General features: G+C 37.8%; 1 pseudogene; it reads right to left on the bottom strand.

Annotated features, from left to right (window-relative positions):
* Positions 1-10,676: 10,676 nt before the first annotated feature.
* On the bottom strand, positions 10,677-18,704 carry LOC112820423 (thioredoxin-like protein 1 pseudogene; annotated as a pseudogene).
* Positions 18,705-22,207: the final 3,503 nt, after the last annotated feature.

Genomic DNA, 22,207 nt, shown 5'->3' with positions numbered 1-22,207 from the left:
TTAGGAAGCTAGAGGGTCCTTAGATTAGGCAAGCACTCAAAATTCAGAAATACTCAGGAGAATAGGGAGAAACAATTGGGTCAGAAAGGGGAAAAGAAATCCAAAAAAAAATAAGGACATAAAAAAAAAAGAAAGGGGAAAAGAAATCCAAACAGCCATAGGGACATAAGTGACAAGGGGAACTTGAAATTGGAGCAACCCTGACTCAGCTAGAAAGCTCTAAAGCTGGTTGGAGTGAGTTGTTGTCCATGGGAAGGACAAATCCTGACAGAGGTAGACACTACAGGGAAATGGGGAAGGAGTTCAAGGCAGGATCGGTGGCTGAATAACTGAACAATAGCCTGTAACTGTAGGTATTTGTCTGGAAAATTCTTGGGGTGATATGTCAATATTTGGAAATTTGGGGGGAAATTGTTTTGCATGAAGACTATTATTCACAACTGCACTAGCTCCTTCTCTTACCAACTTCTCACACAACAAATGTAACTACCTGTTTACCCATTTAAATGTAATCTAGACTACCAGGGATATAATAGTAACTTCTTTCTTATAGAGGTCCATGTGAGAAGAGAGGTGTTAATTCCAATATAACATATTAGAATACAGTAAGCTAAAGTTTCTCTTTACAGAGAGTGTTTGTCAGAAGTCAAAGGACTCAAGAGACTTAACCAGAATCTCCAACAGCTCTAATACATGCCCAAATAAGAGCAATAAAACAGGATATTCTTTGTTGGGTCTTTAGAGATGAACTCTTGAACTCTCAGTACTTATTCTTGACAAGGATTTTTAACTCAATGCTTAGATCAGCCTACAGTGCAATGGAAAAGAGAAAAACCACAAGAGCTTTCCTTTTTTCATGAGGCACATGATGTACCCTTCAGGCTACCACAGGGCAGTGGGCTATCACTAACACTCAAGGCTAGGATAAGAACTGTACTAACCCTAACCTTTCCAATTTTAGTGGACTTTAATGGGCTATTTGTACAATAATTTACTGCTGAAGATAATTCACAGCCCACACAATTCTACTTAAAGCCCATCCTTCAGTGTCTCAGGAATTATGACTTTGTTTTTTAGCTTTAATTAGCTGGCAAGGTAGGAGGGTTAATGACATTGGTACACAGCCTTTGCAGCTATAACAAGTTTGTCCTGACAGAAGATATACAAAAAGAGAATTCATCGGATCTCAATTAAAAAACGATTGGCCAAAAGCATGGAGGACGTGTTTTCTAAATGTTAGATAGGTTGGCGATTTGATCAAAATAGTTAATGCAATGAATTACCCTTGATCTTTTGTTGTAGTTTTCTGAGACACTGTGATAAATTTGTCTAATCCCACAATTATAACCCTTAACAGTAAGAATCCCAGTTTTTCAATCCATGAGTAGAAAGTTTATGCATAACACCTGAACCTGTGTGGCTGTATTAGTGGATGGAGAATTTGAGTGTTCCCCACTCTTGCCTGCTGGGTACAGCCTGATACAAGGTCCCTACTCTTGCATTCTCTAGTTGGTACTTCTTAGGCCAAGACCCAGGGACATTATGTTCTTCTCAAATGACTAGTCCTACAAATTGCCTATTTCTGTGAAAAAGAGATTGAAAAGTGCCAGAATCTACAGCCATGGGAAAGAATGCAGAAAATGGCAAAGAAAATCTTCTCTCTTTTTGAACTTGCAGAGAGTGTGTACTTGGTATATAAAGAAGAGAGAAGTATAGAATACCACTAAATATATTTCGATTTAGCATCCTGGAATTATGGAAGTCAACCCACTAAAGTGTTGCCCAATTCTGGAGGCTTACTGAGCCTTTTTTGCAACTGTTTTGGTAGTATGTAGCCTTGATAAGACTAGCATTATGAAAATTATGTCAAAATTGCTATACTATATATTCTGTGCAAAAGGAATAATATGTTTTTTTGATTTCTGTATCTCTAATCCTTAGCAAGTACCTAGAACATAGTCAGTACCAATGTGTGTGTGTGTGTACACATACACAAATATAAATATACATATATAAAAACTGTAGCTTATTTATTTATAACATTCAAAGTGGAGGACTGACATAGTACTTTACATTTTACAAAGTGCTTTTCATACATACTCAAATTTACACTTCATTGAAAAATTGCTATAGAGCACGCCTATTCCCTGAAACTTCAAGAGACCCAATTATACAATAAGAAATAGAACTTGGAAGTATGAATTGTGGCTCAGCAAGAATTTCCTTGGAAATTCCTTGGAAATAGGGTGGATCTTTGAATAATGAAGTTTTACACCTCCATCCTTCTCATCCATCCCCATGATCTTCAGTTCCAAAAGAGTGTAGGTAAACTACAGTTGGGAATCCTCTGAACTCAGAAATTTTCAGTCTACCTGATAAGCTCACCAAACTTTGGGCATGTTTTTGGTAGGAATAAAAGGAGGTGACAGAGAACTATGTTCATTCATTTGTAGCCTTGATTTGGCATATATCTTTAATTGTATGTTTCTGGTTTGGTTGTAAACCAAAGAGGAAATGACCCTATATCTGAGTGATCATTCCATCCAGTCCTCAAACCTAAATTAGCTTTTGTGGTCTGGCCTGGTTCAAATGCCCAAAGTATTCTAATGTGGATGGCTTCTGTTTTAACTTATAAAACTATATATTTATGGTATCTTTAGGACAACAAAGTTTTATTTTGCATATTTGATGCAAAGAGTCCTTGAATTATCGTTAGTGAATATTTATGGAGCATCTCATACAACCAAGTCAATTCCTGCTAGGAATTGGGAAGAGAAATAAGGAATGTAGTTCTTATTGGCTGAGTTGTGTCCCCTCACCTCCAGAATTAATATGTTAAGGTCTTAACTGAGCCCCTATACCTCAGAATGTGATTATGGTTTGGAAATAGGGTCTTTGCAGAGGTTAAGTAAGTTAAAATGAGACCACTAGAGTGGGCTCTAATTCAGTATGACTGGTGTTCTTATAAGATTTGGACACAGAAGATTTGGACATAGACACATACAGAGGGAAGATAATATGAAAACATAGGGGAAAAATGTCCATCTACAAGTTTAAAAAGGAGGCCTAGAATAGATCCACCTTTCATGACTTTCAGAAGAAGCCCAACTTGCTGACATCTTGATCTTGGACGTCTAGCTTTCAGAACTGTGAGAAAATAAATTTCTGTTGTTTAAGCCACGCGGTCTGTGGTACTTCGTTATGGCAGCCCTAGCAAAGTAATACCACTTCACTCATGATTCTCCTTCACTAAGATCTTACATTTATTTCTATATCCATGGATATGAAATGAAAATAAATAAAATTTAGGCTACTTAGCATTTTAAATACACATATAATGAAACAGCTTGTATTTCTTATAGCATCCTTCTGGTAGCATGAGAGGATTGGGTTGTTTTGTTTTGTTGTGTGTTGTTTTTTCTGTTACCGATCAGAAGAGGATTTACAGAATGATTTTATTTTTACGTGCAAAACATACTTAACACAATTTTTGAAACACATAGTTCAAGTGCTCTGTTTCTCTACTACATGGTTTCCGAAAACATCAATGCATAGGTAGAACCTGGGAAAAATCAAGTAGCTAATATAATTTATCTTAAAGATCTTGTTAATTTTTCCTTTCAGTGACCCTGTTCGTCATTTTGGTAAGCTCTTTCCAAATAACTAATGTTCTTTGACTTAGTTACCAAGCCATGAATCTAGCCACTGAGATGCTCAGTTCCAAGCCACATTGTTCTTGACCTTTCACTTCTCTGGCAAAAGTTACATGTCCTAGTGTCCATTTTTTCAGGGATTATGCTCTCCTATCTTATGTGGTAAATCAGCCAACCTATAAAAGGTATGTTTGGTCCTGCATGTTCATTACTTCATTCCCTAGATAATTATAACTTAATGCATATTGTAATTTTCATGTATTGCAAAAAAAATGACTTATTCTATCCATAATGGTAAAAAAGAATATTTTGTAGTTAACTGATCCTTTGTTATTTAAAACATCACATTCATATTCAGTTAACATTTTTCTGAACACCCCTTATGTATCAGACATAGAATTTTTAACTGAACACCCCTTATGTATCAGACATAGAATTTTCATGCCCATTCCACATATGTATTGCAATCCTCATTTTACAAGAGGGGAAAAAAAAGCTTTGAAGAGAGGTAATAATCTGCCCTACACCACACAGTTGATAAATAGTGAAACTGATATTCAAATCCAAATCCTGACCCAGGTCCATTTTTGTTATTATTATTATTATTTGCTACTGTCTCCCATTTTGATATCCCAATGTGTTTATAAATGTTAGTGGAAGGAAGTCAAGGGAAAGAAAGGAGAAAATATTGAAACCAAGTATTTATTTTCTTTTCTATATTCCATTCCCTGTTCTGTACTTGCATCTCTGGGGAGAAACACAAAAATTGGTTGGAAGCCTAAGAATGTGGCAAGAAATAGCAGGCATCAGAATGGCCTAGTTATAAACAAGAGGTCCTCGGTGCTCCCCTAGGATAAATGCTGTTTAAAGTACACATCAATGTAATATCTGGAAAGGATTCTAAAAACAGACACCTATTTAAATCCTTCAGTCAAACAAATATTTCATCTCAACACTTTGCTTACTTGAAAGAATAAGCAAACTTACTTAAACAGGCTATGTGTTCTAAAAAATAAAAGAAAACTTATACACAGAATTTCCCTCTGAGCACAACTTACTGATTTTTCTAGATGTCATCCTGAAGGAAGCAAAAATATTACAACTCAAGAGCAAAAGCATACTTTACAAATGTGAACTTCTAGTTTTAGGTTGGAAAAAATCTATCTTATCACATCTGAGCTGCATAAAAGAACAAGTCAGCAAGACTTACACCCACAGTTATCTTTTTTTTAAATTTATATGAAAAAAAAAACCTCTTCTAGAAAAAACTATCTATTCAGAAATCCTCTGAAAGGATTTCGATTTTATAATCTAAACTTCCAAGCACAATTCCACAGAGAGGAATGTGTCCCCCCCAAAAAGAAGAAAAAAAGAGTATCTTTGCCGTTCAAACTAAATTAAGTGTTTAGGAAAATGATAAACTTCAACCAATAAAATTTCATAAAACATTTTCACAAATAACAAGCTAGGGAACAGCAGGATTTAAAAAATGTGTATTCTGGTTTAGGTTTAGTAGCTGTGTGTCTGGAGCATCAGAGTGATCATCTGAATTTTCAGTGGGATGGACAAAAAGAACCATTTTACTGCTAAAACCATTTTTTAAATAAAATCCTATAGGGATGTCTATAAATATTTAAAATGTATTATATAGATATCTTTTAAAATTTCATATATATGTATGTTTTTCATTTTCTATTTTTATATAGATGCAGAATTGCTTTGTCTAAAGCCGAGTTGCAGGTGTTAAGCCTACCTGCTCCTCTTTCCTCTCAAGCTCCCAACAGATTACTGATGACCACAGTTGGAAACCTCTCAACCTTGAGCACTCTTCAGTATCTTCTAGGTATGGAAATTACCTTTGCATGGCTCAAATGTATTAGCCAATATATTAGCAAATAAATGAACTTTAGTAAGAAGACCACACATACATCAGGCATGGCAAGAACTTTTAATTCAAGTGCTAAGGGAGGCCTGGGTGACTCAGTCAGTTAAGCATGGGACTCTTGATTTTCACTCAGGTCATGATCTCAGGATCTTGAGATCAAGTCCAGTGTTGGGCTCTGTGCTGAGCATGGAACCTACTTAAGGTTCTCTCTCTCCTTTCCCTCTGCCCCTCCCCTGCTCATTCCCCCCCCTGCAAAAAAAAATAAATAATAAATAATTCAAGTGCTAATTCTTTCTATTACTAGTTAGTACATGATACCACTGGGCAAAAAGTAATGAAAACACTATGATAAATTTATTGAATCTTCTATGCATCTACAAGTTGAAGTTGTTACATCTGTGCACACAATTACACATTTGTAATCCCAGCATAGTCACTTGTACATATTATATTTAAAAATTCCCATAAATAGGAAAATGTGGTGACAATAATATTGCAAAATTATAACTGAATATTTTTCTATTCTGTTCTATTAGCAAAAGTATAGTTATGAAAACTCATGACTTTGGATGATGAAGTTTTAATTGTTCTCATTTTCCCTGAAAGGAGAAAATAGTTCTGCTTAATGAAATCTGATTAGGGGCACCTGGGTGGCTCAGTCTGCTAAGCATCTGCCTTCAGCTCAGGTCATGATCCTAGGGTTCTGGGATGGAGCCCTCGTGGAGGGCGCACTGCTCAGTGGGGAGTCTGCCTCTCCCTCTCCCTCTGCCCCTCCCCCGGCTGTGCTCTCTCGTGCTCTCGCTCTCTCTCAAATAAATAAATGAAATCTGTAAAAAAAAAGAAATCTGATTAAATGGTAGGAGAAAGAAGTCCAATATTAGAGACCAAAGGGATGGTCTAGAGACCAGAAGAAGAAAAAAAAAGTGGGGTTTAGAGCATCAGCTGTGTAACTCAGTCCCAGTACCTGGATAATTCATTGATGACTGCACTTCTCTCAGGGAGAATATTTTCAGTGATATACCTTGAACGAGACAACAAATCATTATAGAAAGATGACAGACTTTGGGATTAAATTCTCTGGGTTGAAATTCCAACTCAGTTATTTACTACAAATGTACTCATTCTTGATTCCTTCATAATAAAATGATGAGTGTATCAACTATCTAGTTGGGTTGTTGAGAATATAAAAAATACCACAAGAAAAATTCCTGCCATCTGAATCGGCAAAGAAGAAGTGAAACTCTCACTTTTTGCAGATGATATGATACTTTATGTGGAAAACCCAAAAGACTCCACCCCAAAACTGCTAGAACTCACACAGGAATTCAGTAAAGTGGCAGGATATAAAATCAATGCACAGAAATCAGTGGCATTCTTATACACTAACAACAAGACAGAAGAAAGAGAAATTAAGGAGTCGATCCCATTTACAATTGCACCCAAAACCATAAGATACCTAGGAATAAATCTAACCAAAGAGACAAAGAATCTGTACTCAGAAAACTATAGAATATTCATGAAAGAAATTGAGGAAGACACAAAGAAATAGAAAAATGTTTCATGCTCATGGATTGGAAGAACAAATATTGTGAAAATGTCTATGTTACCTAGAGCAATCTACACATTTAATGCAATCCCTATCAACAACAACTTCTTTCAAAGGAACGGAACAAATAATCCTAAAATTTGTATGGAACCAGAAAAGACCCCGAATAGCCAGAGGAATGTTGAAAAAGAAAAGCAAAGCTGGCAGCATCACAATTCCAGACTTCAAGCTCTATTACAAAGCTGTCATCATCAAGACAGTATGGTACTAGCACAAAAACAGACACATAGATCAATGGAACAGAATAGAGAGCCCAGAAATGGACCCTCAACTCTATGGTCAACTAATCTTTGACAAAGCAGGAAAGAATGTCCAATGGAAAAAAGACAGTCTCTTCAATAAATGGTATTGGGAAATTGGACAGCCACATGCAGAAGAATGAAACTGGACCATTTCCCTATACCACACACAAAAATAGACTCAAAATGGATGAAAGATCTCAACGTGAGATAGGAATCTATCAAAATCCTTGAGGAGAACACAGGCAGCAACCTCTTCAACCTCAGCCGCAGCAAATTCTTCCTAGAAACATCACCAAAGGCAAGGGAAGCAAGGGCAAAAATGAACTATTGGGACTTCATCAAGATAAAAAGCTTTTGCACAGTAAAGGAAACAGCAACAAAACCAAAAGACAACTGACAGAATGGGAGAAGATATTTGCAAATGACATATCAGATAAAGGGCTAGTATCCAAGATCTATAAAGAACTTATCAAACTCAACACCCAAAGAACAAATAATCCAATCAAGAAATGGGCAGAAGACATGAACAGACATTTCTACAAAGAAGACATCCAAATGGCCAACAGCCACATGAAAAAGTGCTCAACATCACTCAGCATCAGGGAAATCCAAATCAAAACCTCAATGAGATACCACCTCACACCAGTCAGAATGGCTAAAATTAACAAGTCAGGAAATGAGAGATGTTGGCAGGGATGTGGAGAAAGGGGAAACCTCCTACACTGTTGGTGAGAAGGCAAACTGGTGCAGCCACTCTGGAAAACAGGATGGAAGTTCCTCAAAAAATTGAAAATAGAGGGTGCCTGGGTGGCTCAGTCATTAAGCATCTGCCTTTGGCTCAGGTCATGATCCCAGGGTCCTAGGATCGAGTCCCACATCAGGCTCCCTGCTCAGTGGGAAGCCTGCTTCTCCCTCTCCCACTCCCTCTGCTTGTGTTCCTGTTCCTGCTATCTCTGTCTCTGTCAAATAAATAAATAAAATCTTAAAAAAAAAAAGGTTGAAAATAGAGCTACCATATGACCCAACAATTGCACTACTAGGTATTTACTCCAAAAATACAAATGTAGTGATCCAAAGGGGCACATGCACCCCAATGTTTATAGCAAAATGTCCACAATAGCCAAACTATGTAAAGAGCCTAGATGTCCACCAACAGATGAATGGGTAAAGAAGATGTGGTATATATACAATGGAATATTATGCAGCCATCAAAAAAAGAAATTTGCCATTTTCAACGACATGGATGGAACTAGAAGGTATTATGTTAAGCGAAATAAGTCAATCAGAGAAAGATAAGTATCATATGATCTCACTGTTATGAAGAATTTGAGAATCAAGACAGAGGATCATAGAGGAAGGGAGGGAAAAATGAAACAAGAGAAACCAGAGAGGGAGACAAACCACAAGAGATGCTTAATCTCAGGAAACAAACTGAGGGTGGCTGGAGTGGGGGTGGGGTGGGAGGGATGGGGTGGCTGGGTGATGGACATTGGGGAGGGTATGTGCTACGGTGAGAGCTGTGAATTGTGTAAGACTGATGAACCCCTGAAACAAATAATACATTATATGTTAATAAAAACAAAAATAATAACAATAAAATGCCTGCCACATGGTAGACAAATGGTATCTAATATCATTGGTCTTACTTAACATGGTCCTGGAAAATGTTGAACAGAAATCTACTTCAATTGAGTAATGGTAAATTTGAAAATGAGAGTGAAAGGATACAAACATACCCTGTGTAATAATCTTGCCTATTTAGCATTGACTACTGTGTCTCCCCCGATACCTGCTAGTGATCTAAACCTCCCCATTCCCAGACAAGAAGGATTTTGGAAAAAAGAGGGTTTAGCAAACAAAAGAAAACAGTTGTTTTTTTTTTTTTCCTTTCCAAAAAAACCAGGCCCTGTGAATTAAACTACTGAGAAATATCAACCTTATGCTCTACCTTATTACTTACACCATACTTTAAAAAGTAATAAGTTGTTTACTGTGAAATTTGTTTCCTGGCTGAAAGAGAAGGATCTCTACTCTCAACATGCATAAATTTAGGATTGGGAACTAGATGTGAAATCTTTAATCTTCTTGTGAAATAGTTCATCATGATACTTTGACAATTAAAAGGTTACTTCAGCCAGGGGGCAAGTAGGGAAGCAATACAATCCTTTTCATCAGTTATCAGTGCTACTTAAATAGTCGTTTTTATCAATCCCACATTTAGATAATTGATTTGAGTCAAACTTCTCAGATGTACAATTTAGCTTTATTCCTGAAATCTCATGGAGTGAGGGGAGGGTGATAGACATTTATGAACAAAATAAAACTGAAACTGTCCTTTAATTTTCCTGAACAGAGCTGAGAAATGTAGGGTACTCTCAAGTTTGTAGAAGAGTATCCTTCCCCAGAGAAGTGCTTCTGCTCTTCCAGGATGTGTCCCCATAGAAGTCCTAGGACTCACTTCACACACCCTAGGCCCTAAATGGAAGGAGATCACAGTAGGCATCCATTCCTCTCCCCTGTTTCTGGTTAGGAACATCTTTCTGATCCCTTAATTCTTTTGATTACATTCTATCTCTTACAAATTCCACCTTTCTGCTCAAAATATTCAGCAGAAAATTGGGAAGAGTCCCTTTATAATATATGAATCCATAGTCTAGAAATATCCTTTCACATGGGATTTTCATGCATTTGGTGTTGTCCTTTGAGTATATGAAGGGGCACTACTTGTGGCTATCAGTATGGATGCAAGGTCACAGAATGTGTGGGTCCAGCCACTGCTGGGAGATCCCACAGGTGCATACTACTGAGCCCTCATTTCACACAAAGCACACACCTATTTCCAGTTGCTGAGAAAAAACTGTACCCCACTCGTCATTGCCTACTTGTTTGCTGTCACCTAAATTGGAATTTCAGAGAAATCTTCCAAAAAAAAAAATACTGCAAAACTGTTCTCCAATAAAAGTTTTCCATTGACTATCCAGGAACTGGGTGGTTTCAACAGTTCTGCTAAGAGTCTTGCCACCTCTCTGATTTTTGAAAACTCTTTCTTAAAAAGAGGGGTATTGGGAAACAATGCAAATTTGCCAGTTTATCTTAGAGTTTGGGGTTTAGCTATTGCTTTTTTTTTTTAAGCTTGGCAAAAATGAGTGACTTTTTATTTGCCATTGCATGTATCTAGATTACAATAAAAATACTAGTGATACCATCTGAACAAAAGCAATGATTTATTGGTAGTAACAATGAACGGAATATTGACAGTCTCTGAAGAGAATCAAGCAATTATCCAGGAGCTATAAACCTGATTTCAGTGTGGTTTTCTGGTGTCTTTTGTGGCTTTCTCCTTTTTTGCCAACTACTGGCTTAAAGTCATTCATATTTGTTGCTTGGACTGCAGTACCAATAACGGTAACATATGAAATTATGATTTCCTCACCTTGATTAGACCAAACAACTATAGTTACACTGTTAAGATTAATAATAATGAAGTGGGACAATGCCACCTTCTTTAATATTGTCCTCCATTATTTCCAGAGGTTGAGTTGGTCACTTCTTTCTGCTTCTTCAAAACCCATAGACTGGGGTAGATTGGTAAGATTTTTTACATATTTAGGTGCCTATTAGCTGTCCCTTGCAATCTCATTGAATAGAGCTTAGCAGTTGATGAAGTGCTACAGTAATAAGTAGCTGTTCATCACAATCATTCCAAGGTCATGCTTTTTTGAGACTTTTTTTTTAAAGATTTTATTTATTTATTTGAGAGAGAGAGAATGAGAGACAGAGCACAAGAGGGAAGAGGGTCAGAGGGAGAAGCAGACTCCCCGCTGAGCAGGGAGCCCGATATGGGACTCGATCCCGGGACTCCAGGATCATGACCTGAGCCGAAGGCAGTCGCTTAACCAACTGAGCCACCCAGGCGCCCCAAGGTCATGCTTTTTTGGAATCAGTTGTCAAACCCATGCTCTTTGCTTTCATTAAGACATGAGCAGCATGTTAATAGGAGACATTAAATCCACACAGCCCTTTGGAATGTCTGTGTCCCTACAGCTTCCAGGGTCATTTTCTAAGCACTGCTTAACGTTTTCTGTCTTCTAATCCCACAGCATCGCTCCTTGATATTGGTCAAGTCTCACTTTGTTTTGAAAAAACAAATATTAGTGTTGCTGATAGACTGTTGGTAGCAGCTGTTCCCTGACACTAAGGCACATCTACTTCCAAGAAAACTGCCTGTGGATACTTGTTTACTTGTAGAACTGAATGCTGCCCCCTCACATGGTGAACTGGACCAGGGTGAGTCTGGAGCCCACGCTGCCCAGCTCAGGCTGCTAGGTAGCTGCTGACTGGCTTCTCTGCCACATTTCTCAGAGAGCCTGCCAGGGCAGCCACCATGCCACCAACTTCAAAACTGAAGGACAGGAAGACCCAGGAGAGAAAGGGAGCAGGCTCCTGAAGGTCAAGGCCTGAACAGAGGAGGTGACAACCAGCGAGTCTTTCTCTGGACTCTGTGCAGAGTTCACCAGAAAGCAGAACTGCTGAGGGGGGGGGGAGCAGTAGAGGGGAGGGGAGAAGGGAGGGAAGGAAAGCCATGTGGTACCCAGCTGGGTTTACCTATTGCTTTTAGCATCTCCTTTGCAAAGTCTGATTGTCACTATCCCAATGCTTCCGGGGGGTATGGGAAGGGGGTGGTAGGCAGAATAATGGTCCCCAGAAGATGGCCACATCCTAATCCCTGAAACCTCTGCATATGTCACCTTACATAGCAAGAGACTTTGCAGATGTGATTAAGTTGAGGTTTTTTGAAACGGAGAGATTATTCTGGATTATTCGGATGGGCCCTCTATAATCATAAGGGTCCTTAAAAGTAAAAGAGGAAAGGGGCAGGGAAAGTCAGAGTCAGAGAAGCAGAGGTCTTGGAGTGATAAAATTGAATTGGATTTGAAGATGGAAGGGAGTTATAAGCCAAGAAATGCAGGCAGCTTCTAGAAGCTGAAAAAGGCAAAGAATGGACTCTCTCTTAGAGCCTCTAGAAGGAATGCAGTCCCCCTGCATCTTGTATGTTCCTAGTCTTGCCTAGTACCTCATCCTAGCGCCTAGCAAAGACCCTGCCATTTGGTTAGAGCCTATAATTATCTGTGGATGAATAAAGAAATTCTATCCCGAAGTTTTGTCAAATCAGAGGCTCCAATACTCCTCACTAGTATCTTCATTCAACAAGGTCCATATGTTGAGTCATCTATGAACTCAGAAACCCAATATGTATGTCAGCATTTCTGCCTTCCTTCTTACCATTTCCACTACTCGGGCCTAGTCTTACCCCTTATACTATCTACAGCACTGATCACTGTGCCCTGCAGATAGCAATACACACATTTCATTGTCAATGATGATTACAATAATAACAGAGATTTGTGAGCGTGATTTTAGCAATCATCAGATAAAGAAAGAAGAAATGGAATGAATCAATCAAGAACCAACCAGAAAAAGATAATCATTTCAAGTATTTAAAATAGAGTGACATTGGTTTAATAGACAGACCTGGGACTCCAAGTGAGAGGAAAATGTGGTAACCCTGAGATTAGAAAGAGCAGAAGCTGCCACTACACCTAGGCTGGGACAAAGGAATTGATGGGGTTATTGGAAACCAAAAGAGCTTGGCTCACCTGGAGGAAGCTAGGAGGGCCTGTTATGTGGGAGCTGGAAGCAGGGAGTGCACAGGTGCAGATGGATATGTTGTCTGATGCAAAGAAAGGGGTGAAGAAATGTCTTGGATAACATTGTATGTCAACTATACTTTAATAACAAAAATTAAAAACATATACATACACACACAAAAATAATACTGAAAAAAGACAGATGGACAGGAAGGAAGGAAGGAAGGAAGGAGGGAGGGAGAGAGGGAGGGAGGGAAGGAAGGAGGGAGGGAGGGAGGGAGGGAAGGAAGGAAGGAAGGAAGGAAGGAAGGAAGGAAGGAAGGAAGGAAGGAAAGAAGGAAGGAAGGGAAGAAGAGCGGGCCTTGGACTCTCCCTTCTCTCATCTCCAATCTCCTGATAGTGCCCACTGCTAGCCAAATCCACTCAGAAGCTATCTGATACATGATTGAGGAAGATCATTTTGGACCCCCCCTAAAATACATGGAGTTCAGCATAGGGCTGGGGGGATCAGAGAGGAGGTAGAATAAGGAATGACTCTGAGTTCAAACACTCCAAGGACCAGCATGCAGAAGAAAGGGATTTCAACTCCTTATATAATAGCATAGAGTAAATTCCTAGAATCTAATTGTCTCTTAATTGGTTTGTAATACACCTTTAGTAAAACATTTAAAATAATCTTAATTATTATATCTATAACAAAGTTTGAAAAAACTATAATAAATGAATGTAAAACCTGAGTTCCAAGGAATACCTCATACACTATTTGAAGCAATCATAATAATCTGTTATTGAATAATGTCAAACGGAAACTAGTTTAGAACGCTCTGTACTCCTAATTTGCATTCCATGCTAGGACATATATCTCCTAAAATAAACATGAGAGAAGTGTAAACCACGCCAGGTCAGGAAAAAAAAAAGAAAGAAAGAAACTCAGCCAACATCAATGGACAGACACGTATTTTCCAAGAGGTATACCTAAAGTGTGGGCTGATTTTTCTGTTGAAGACAATATAAACTGTCATTTGACCATGAAGATTTGGAAACAACACCTAGAGCTAAATAGATAAGAAAAAAATTAAGTAATGCCATGGCATGTGTATAGGATAAAGTGACATAAAGTACTTGCCAATTGTTATGTTTTAAGCAAACAGGAATTTTCCTATGAGCTGAGAGTAGTAGATTACTGACATCCAAACATCTTATGGGTTTTTCTATATTTTCTTTTTCTTCCCTGCTTATGATTGGGGTGGGGGAACCCATCACCTCACGATTCATGACCTAAATCTCAGAACTTTAACTCCATTGCCAGCTAGACAGAAGGATAAGTCATTTTGTTATGACTAATTAGCTATTTATCCTTTGAAAACACTAAGCTTATGCCGGGTAGACTTAATTTATGTTATGATTGAAATGGTCATGACAGTTCATTGTTCAGAGTTGAAAGAACATTTTTAAAAAGGCAATATGTTAGTCAATAAAATAATTACAAGATTTGTGCTATGAAAACTATGCTGGTTTTTCTTTTTCAACTGCCTCCTGATAATTTCACCATCCCTGATTTCCAAATTCTGGAACCAAGCACAATTTAAATTGTGCTGCTTTCCCCCCTTTATCCTTAAAAGTCCAACTCTAACCTACTGTCCTCAATGCAGTCACAACTTTTGCTCACCAAAACCCACAGCCATTTTTTTAGACCACAATGGAATTTGGTCTCTGTTAATACTGCAGCGCTTGCTAACTCCTCCCCACTGATACAATTTTGTCCATATTTTATTCCTACGGATTCCTAAGCATTTGAATATATTTGTTTCTAAGTTAGTTATGAGTCCTTTGAAGGCATAAACAATGGCTTATTTTATCTGATATGGGAACCAGCCTCTCCCAATATATATTTATCCTTTCATGTTCTCTTATTATTTCTTTCCTTGTGTTATTTTTCTGCTGCCACTCATTTTAAATAGAATATTACACTCCTCACCTATCTCTGAATATATGGCCTAGATCTGGGAATTTCTTTATAGGAGTAATTTAGGGGGCACCTGGGTGGCTCAGTCAGTTAAGCCTCTGCCTTCGGCTCAGGTCATGATCCCAGGGTCCTGGGATTGAGCCCTGCGCTGGGCTCCCTGCTCAGTGGGGAGTCTGTTTCTCCCTCTGCCCCCACCCCCTGCCCGTGCTCTCGCTGTCAAATAAATAAATAAAATCTTTTTTTTTAAAGAGTAATTTAGTTGCAGCTAAGTCCCTTGGACACCTCTCATTCCCAACCAAATATGTCAGGACCAGATAAAACTTCTTTAAAAGCCATACAACAGGGGTGCCTAGGTGGCTCAGATGGTTAAGCATCTGCCTTCAGCTCAGGTCATGATCTCCAGGTCCTGGGATCGAGCCCCAAGTCGGGCTCCCAGTTCAGCAGGGAGTCTGCTTCTCCCTCTCCCTCTGTCTCTCCCCTTGCTTGTGCGCTCTCTCTCTTTCTCTCAAATGAATAAATAAAATCTTTTTTAAAAAAGCCACAAAACATCATAGTTATATGATGTTATATATATATAAACAAGCTTATATTTATGAGCTTGTTCAGTTCTGTAAATATTTTTTAATCAAAAATGATGGATATAAGGAACACAAAGATAAGTATGTCATGACTCCTGCCTTCAAGTGGTTCATTTTTAGTGAGAGAGAGATCAAGTGACCAAATGCAATATGCCTGGCGTTATGGGCTGAATTGTGTGCCCCAGCCCAAATTCATATATTGAAGTCCTAACCCCTAATACCTCAGACTATGACTGTATTTGGAGATTGGGTCTTTAAAAAGTGATTAAGCTAAAATAAGGTTGTTAGGGTGAGCCCTGGTCCAACCTGATTTGTATCATTATAAAAGGAGAAAATCTGGACACACAGAGAAGAGGCTATGTGAGGACACAGCAAGATGGCCATTGACAAGCTAAGGGAAGAACGGAAACCAAACCTCCTAACACCTTGATCTTGGTCTTCCAGTCTCCGGAACTGTTAGCAAATAAATTTCTGTTGTTTAGACACCACATCTATGGTATTTGGTCAAGCAGCCCTAGGAAACACATACATTTGGTGAGCTCCACATGGATGTCAGCATAAGATGCCGTAAGAGCAAACAGAAGGGGGTCTATACATAGTTTGCAGCCACGAAGAAAACTTCCTCCACATTGTACTCCATATTATCTGCGCATTCTCTGAGAATATTACTGGATGTCAGTGGAAATTTATCTCTATGTATGTGTACAAATACACAAATATACAGTAATTCAGACTGGTGATTTCCAATGTAATGAGCTAAAGATAGCCAGGAGGCAGAAAACCCAAATGACTATTAAGTTTGGCTAATGGCATTTAGAGTCTGAATGTATGGCCAGGATTGCCAATGGAGAGACTAGATTAGTAACTGTAAGGTCTTAATAAAAGTTACACACACACACAGAGGTACAACAATCATTTTGAGGTTTTTTTGTTGATCAGTTCTATACCAAACAGGGTAGTTCTTACAACAGCTGCTGCTGGAGGGGTATTTTTCTGGCTGCTGCCCGATGTGCATTCTAATTCCTCTGACACTTAACCCTCAATTTACCCCCAGTGAAATAAGGAGGCCCCGCTATTGGTACAGAAGGCAAATGAGGAGGATCTTCTGGCTCAAGGTAGTTTCTCTTAGCCCTAGAACTCAATTTTAGAGAGACCCTGAGTCCCACAAGTAATTGTGCCCTCACGGGAAAGGGGCAAGGAAATGACAGAGACCTCATGCTGCCTAGTAGTAGTGTAAAGCCTTTAGGGCAAGTGCCCAGCACCATTAGAAAGAAAGTGAAACACACCATCAGCACCCTCTGTTCTCTCCCTTGGTCTGGCTCCTGAATTCTTTGGCATCTGTTCCCCAGGTGCCCAAGCCATCTTCCCTGCTGTCTAACTTTGCAGAAATCCCTCACCTGTCACTACTCGCCGGGTGCTAGAAAATAATGTCTACTAAAAAGTATTTTGCTTTACTAGAAAATAGTTAATCTGGTAAAACTAATGTGTAATGAGGTGTTTATGGTAAATCTTTGTAAGGCATCACTGTAGCAGAAACATGGAAATTCAATGATGCGTTACAGCACTGTGAGTTTTGAGACCAGCGATCCCTAACTCAGAGGAGAGGCAAGGGGTATAAATGAGTAAGGCAGCTGGATGGGGAGCAGTGAAGGAACGACGGTGTTCCAATGAAATGGACACAGTAGTTACTCATCCCTGTGTAATTACTGTCAGGCTAGACTATTGCCTATAGCTGCCAAGTGTTCCCGTCTGAATTTTTTTTTTATCTCTCACTTTTAGTAATAGAAATCATGTAAACTATCAACTCTTAAGTGAACTAAACACATGTATGTACAGGCCAAATCAGCCTTATGGACCAAGACTAATCTATAACTGGAGATATTTTAAGACAACTATTTCTTTGAATGAAAGTAACATCAGCCTTTCTTCTCAGAAGTCAATGAGCATTTTGCACAAGGAGGATTAATTATGTGGGGTAGAGAAGTGAGAAGTCTGGAGAATTGGTTTATAGTTTTCTATATTCCATTCACCAAATGTGTGGCAGCATGTAGGTTCCTTGTCCTTTCTGAATTTGAACTTTATTTTTTTATAGAATGAAAAATTTCTTGTGACCTTATGTGATCTTATGATTCTAACAAATATGTCATTGTAAAATTTCTGCTCAAGATGGCTTGTGAATTTTTGTTTCAGTTTATGAAATATAATCTGATAGGTGAAATCTTTAAAAAATATTAAATATATTTTTCTCTTGTTTAGATTTTTGAAAGATATAGTCAGACTCAGATCACTTACATATTTTATAAATAAGAAATTTACTCCTGAGAAATTAGAAACACCATGGCAGTCTAAAAACTATACATACGTGATGTATTAGCAGAGATTTAAAAATGTACCATATCTATATTTACAAAAAGAAGAAGAAGAAGAAGAAGAAGAAGAAGAAGAAGAAGAAGAAGAAGAAGAAGAAAAGTTTTCAGGGAAAAAAGCAGGTGGCTATGAATAATAATAATAACAACAATAATAGTAAAAGGACCAATTTGAAATCCCAGGAATAAAAAAATATTTTGACAGAAATAAAAAAAGTCAATGGACAAAAAGAGATAAATAGATAATTAGTAAACTGAATGGTAGCAATGAAAGTAATACAGAGAGATAAAAATGCTTGTTTAATACTTGAAAGCAGAGTTAAGAGAGAGACATAGAGGCCAGAATGAGAAGTGAAAAAAAGATGAGTTGATAAGAAGGCCATATTAAGGGGTACCTGGGTGGCTCAGTTGGTTAAGCGTCCAATTCTTGGTTTCGGCTCAGGTCATGATCTCAGGGCCATGAGATGGAATTCCCGAGTCAGGCTCTGTGCTGGGCATGGAGTCTGCTTGTGGTTCAATCTCTCTCTCTCTCTCTGCCGCTCCTTGCCAAAAAAAGAATGAAGGCAGTATTAAAAGAGACATTTATTTAGTGTTTTTCAGAATTTTAAAAATTTGTTTCCTCAGATAGAACATGAAAATCAAATGCCAAGAAGCATAAATAGAATAAATTTACCTCTAAACACATTATAGTGCAATTTCAGAACATCAAAGAAAAAACAGTAAAAGTTACCTCTGGAGTCGTATTTCCTAACGAAGACATTTTACCTTTAAAGAAAAGCACTTAGATTGACAACAGACTTCTCAAAAGCAACAGTAAATGTTGAGGGAAAATAGCTGTCACTCCAGAATTCTACAACCCATCCAAATTCTCATGACAAAATCAAGACATAATCAGACATAAAGAGACTGAAGGGTTTTGATGCCCACAGAGCCCCACTAAAAAGAACCAAGAAAGGAAGTATTTCAGCTACAACCATGAACCCAGAGCAATGCCTGAAGCAAAGGTTAAGTGAAATAGTATTTTTTTATTTAATTTTATTATGTTATGTTAATCATCATACATTACATCATTAGTTTTTGATGTAGTCTTCCATGATTCATTGTTTGTGTATAACACCCAGTGCTCCATTCAATACGTGCCCTCCTTAATACCCATCACCAGGCTAACAAATCCCCCTCCCCCCTCCCCTCTAAAACCCTCAGTTTGTTTCTCAGAGTCCATAGTCTCTCATGGTTCATCTCCCCCTCCAATTTCCCCCCCTTCATTTTTCCCTTCCTGCTATCTTTTTTTTTTTTTACATATAATGTATTATTTGTTTCAGAGGTACAGGTCTGTGATTCATCAGTCTTACAAAATTCACAGTGCTCACCATAGCACATACCCTCCCCAATGTCTATCACCCAGCCACCCCATCCCTCCCACCTCCCACCCCCCACCACTCCAGCAACCCTCAGTTTCCTGAGATTAAGAATTCCTCATATCAGTGAGATCATATGATACATGTCTTTGTCTGATTGACTTATTTCGCTTAGCATAATACCCTCTAGTTCCATCCACGTTGTTGCAAATGGCAAGATTTTGTTTTTTGATGGCTGCATAATATTCCATTGTATATATATACCATATCTTCTTTATCCATTTATTTATTGATGGACATCTAGGCTCTTTCTGTAGTTTGGCTATAAACATTGGGGTGCACATACCCCTTTGGATCCCTACATTTGTATCTTTGGGGTAAATACCCAGTAGTGCAATTCCTGGATTGTATGGTAGCTCTATTTCCAACTTTTTGAGGAACCTCCATACTGTTTTCCAGAGTGGCTGCACCACTTGCATTCCCACCAACAGTGTAGGAGGGTTCCACTTTCTCCGCATCCCTGCCAACATCTGTCATTTCCTCACTTGTTAATAGTGTTTTAAAAGCAGTAATTAATTACCATGATGCTAAAATTCTTTTTGCTTTTATAAAATTAGAATTAGTTTTCTAGACATGGCAGATGGGATGGGAAGAGTTCAGATGGTAGTTCCTAAGTTCCATGTCTCTGGCAGAGGTCAAAGCTACAGATTATTTTAGATTTAAAACCAAAACATTGAAAGAATAAGAAAACTTTTTTTTTTGTATTGGGCTAAACTAGTTTTTAAAGATTCTTCTAAATTTAACTTTTATGTATCTGTAAATACAGACAGCTTAATATACTTTAGTTGAATTATAAATTTTCCAAAGAGGACAATGATATAACTGAAATTAACAGTATTTTATTATATCAACAGTCAAAGTGGCATAAGGACATGAGCATTAGTAGAGCAAGATCCTTCTATCATCTATTCAGAAAATATTCAAGAATAGACAGGCTTTGTATTCAAACAAAGCTATGCTCTTCCACAACCCAAGCACCTGAGTGTCCACAGGCAGGTTTCTTAATCGTTCTGATGTTCAATTCACTTATCTGTTATAAGGAGTAGCAACATCTACCTTACATGGTTGTGGGGTGAAGTTTTGAGGTAAAGTTTGTAAAGTGCCTGACACATGGCAAGCATTCAATAAATGGAAGCAAATATTTGTTAATAAAAATCATAGGAACCAAATTACACTGGTGAATATATGGGACCGGAGTGCAATTTTAACATCCATGTACTTAGTGGACTACAGAGAGAGAAAAAGGATGAGAATTAAAGGCAAAGTGAGCGAACAATGCAAAAATAGTTCCTAATATGTATCTCAGTTCTAGAATGAGCACATATTTGCAAGAAAAGTAATTAATGGAGAAAGAGTAAAATACTTTACTTTTGTCCTTTTTCTTAAGTCCTCTGCCCAAATGGATTGGCAAATGTAATTTAAAAGATCGCAAATTTTTTTTTTTTTAAGTTAGAGTGGGACCCATGGTAACCACATCAGCAGAGCTGTAAATCTTTCAGAAATGGGTTTTAAATGAAATTTTGCCTATGGTCGCATAACCTGATGTCCTTGCATTTGGCTCTAAGATGTTCTTTTACCTCATAAGCAATCCCTAGTTCTTGTCACAGAGACTTTTTTTTCCTAAATTTTTTTGCTGATGTAAAAGATTATTGAGAGAATTTTAGCAAGGCCTCTGAGGCAGTATATGGAGGGCAGGCATTTTTCACTATCTTCATTATGTGGACAGGAAACGTAAATCAGGCTGGTAAATACTATTTGGAGCAAAGGTGAGGGCCAATGAAGTGTTAAAACAAATTGAGTCTATAATGAAAAGAAAAATTTTACCGTGCAGAGCTGTTAATATTTTAAGATGAAAGGTGTGTTCACTTTCTAATGCTTGCCTCAGAACCCTCAACTGTGTCTGCAATTTATCACATGTATTCAAAGTTACTAGTTGTGATTTTATGGTTTCAAAAGTGATTAATACCAGAGCCTTGTTTTTTCATTAACCTGATGGATTTGGTATGTCAATGTGTCATGTAGATGCTAGAGAATTCAGCAGCAGCATGGAAGTTAGAGAAAGTTTTCATATGGCACAGATGTTCATATGAGAGCACAAATACATTTTTTATTCTTAATATAATCATAGAAGAGTGTGTTTAATCTAGTCAGGAACATTGTGATGAGATTTCAATGATAACTAGATTTTTTATATAAGCAAAATGTGGTTCATGATGAGATTGAATAACATTCAAATACTGAAAGTAATGTTTAGATGAAATGATGTAGGAGTTGGAGCGGGGTGGGTAGGAATAGTTTTGGATGAATTATTAGCTACTTTGATACTGCATAACAGATACATGGAGTTCACTGTACTACTCTATTTTTGTGTATATTTGAAATGTTTAGTATAAAAATTTTAATATGATGTTTAGAATGTTTTCAGTAACATTAGAACATGTTTATGATATGGTAAACAAAAATACAAAGCAGGCCACAAAATGGCCAGTGCAGTGTAAACAATGTAGAAAATGTGCAGAAGAGAGGTCATAAAGAGTTGAATATATAAATAACAACTTACTCTTGAAAGTGAAATAATGGGTGATTTTTTTCTACATAATTATTTCTAAATTTTATAAAATTAAGCTAAAAAAGTACAAGATATAATTGAAAGCACTAAAAAAAATCAGTGTGTCTCTTACTCAAGAAGGAACTGGAAGAAAGTACCCACATATTAATAGGAAAAATCAATATTAAAACATACACACAGCAGAGTAAGACCAAGAAGTAGTGGGTGTCAGTGGACCTGGGTCCAGGTCCTGCTTTAGAGTAAGGAGCTTCGCAGCTTTGGTAGGCAGCCATGGCC

This window comes from Callorhinus ursinus, unplaced genomic scaffold (genome assembly GCF_003265705.2).
Source record: "Callorhinus ursinus isolate GAN/ISIS: 27379988/994484 unplaced genomic scaffold, GSC_fseal_2.0 scaffold3, whole genome shotgun sequence".
Classification (NCBI taxonomy): Eukaryota; Metazoa; Chordata; class Mammalia; order Carnivora; family Otariidae; genus Callorhinus; species Callorhinus ursinus.
The sequence above is the reverse complement of the archived record's forward strand: the minus strand, read 5'-3'. Positions and strand labels throughout refer to the sequence as shown.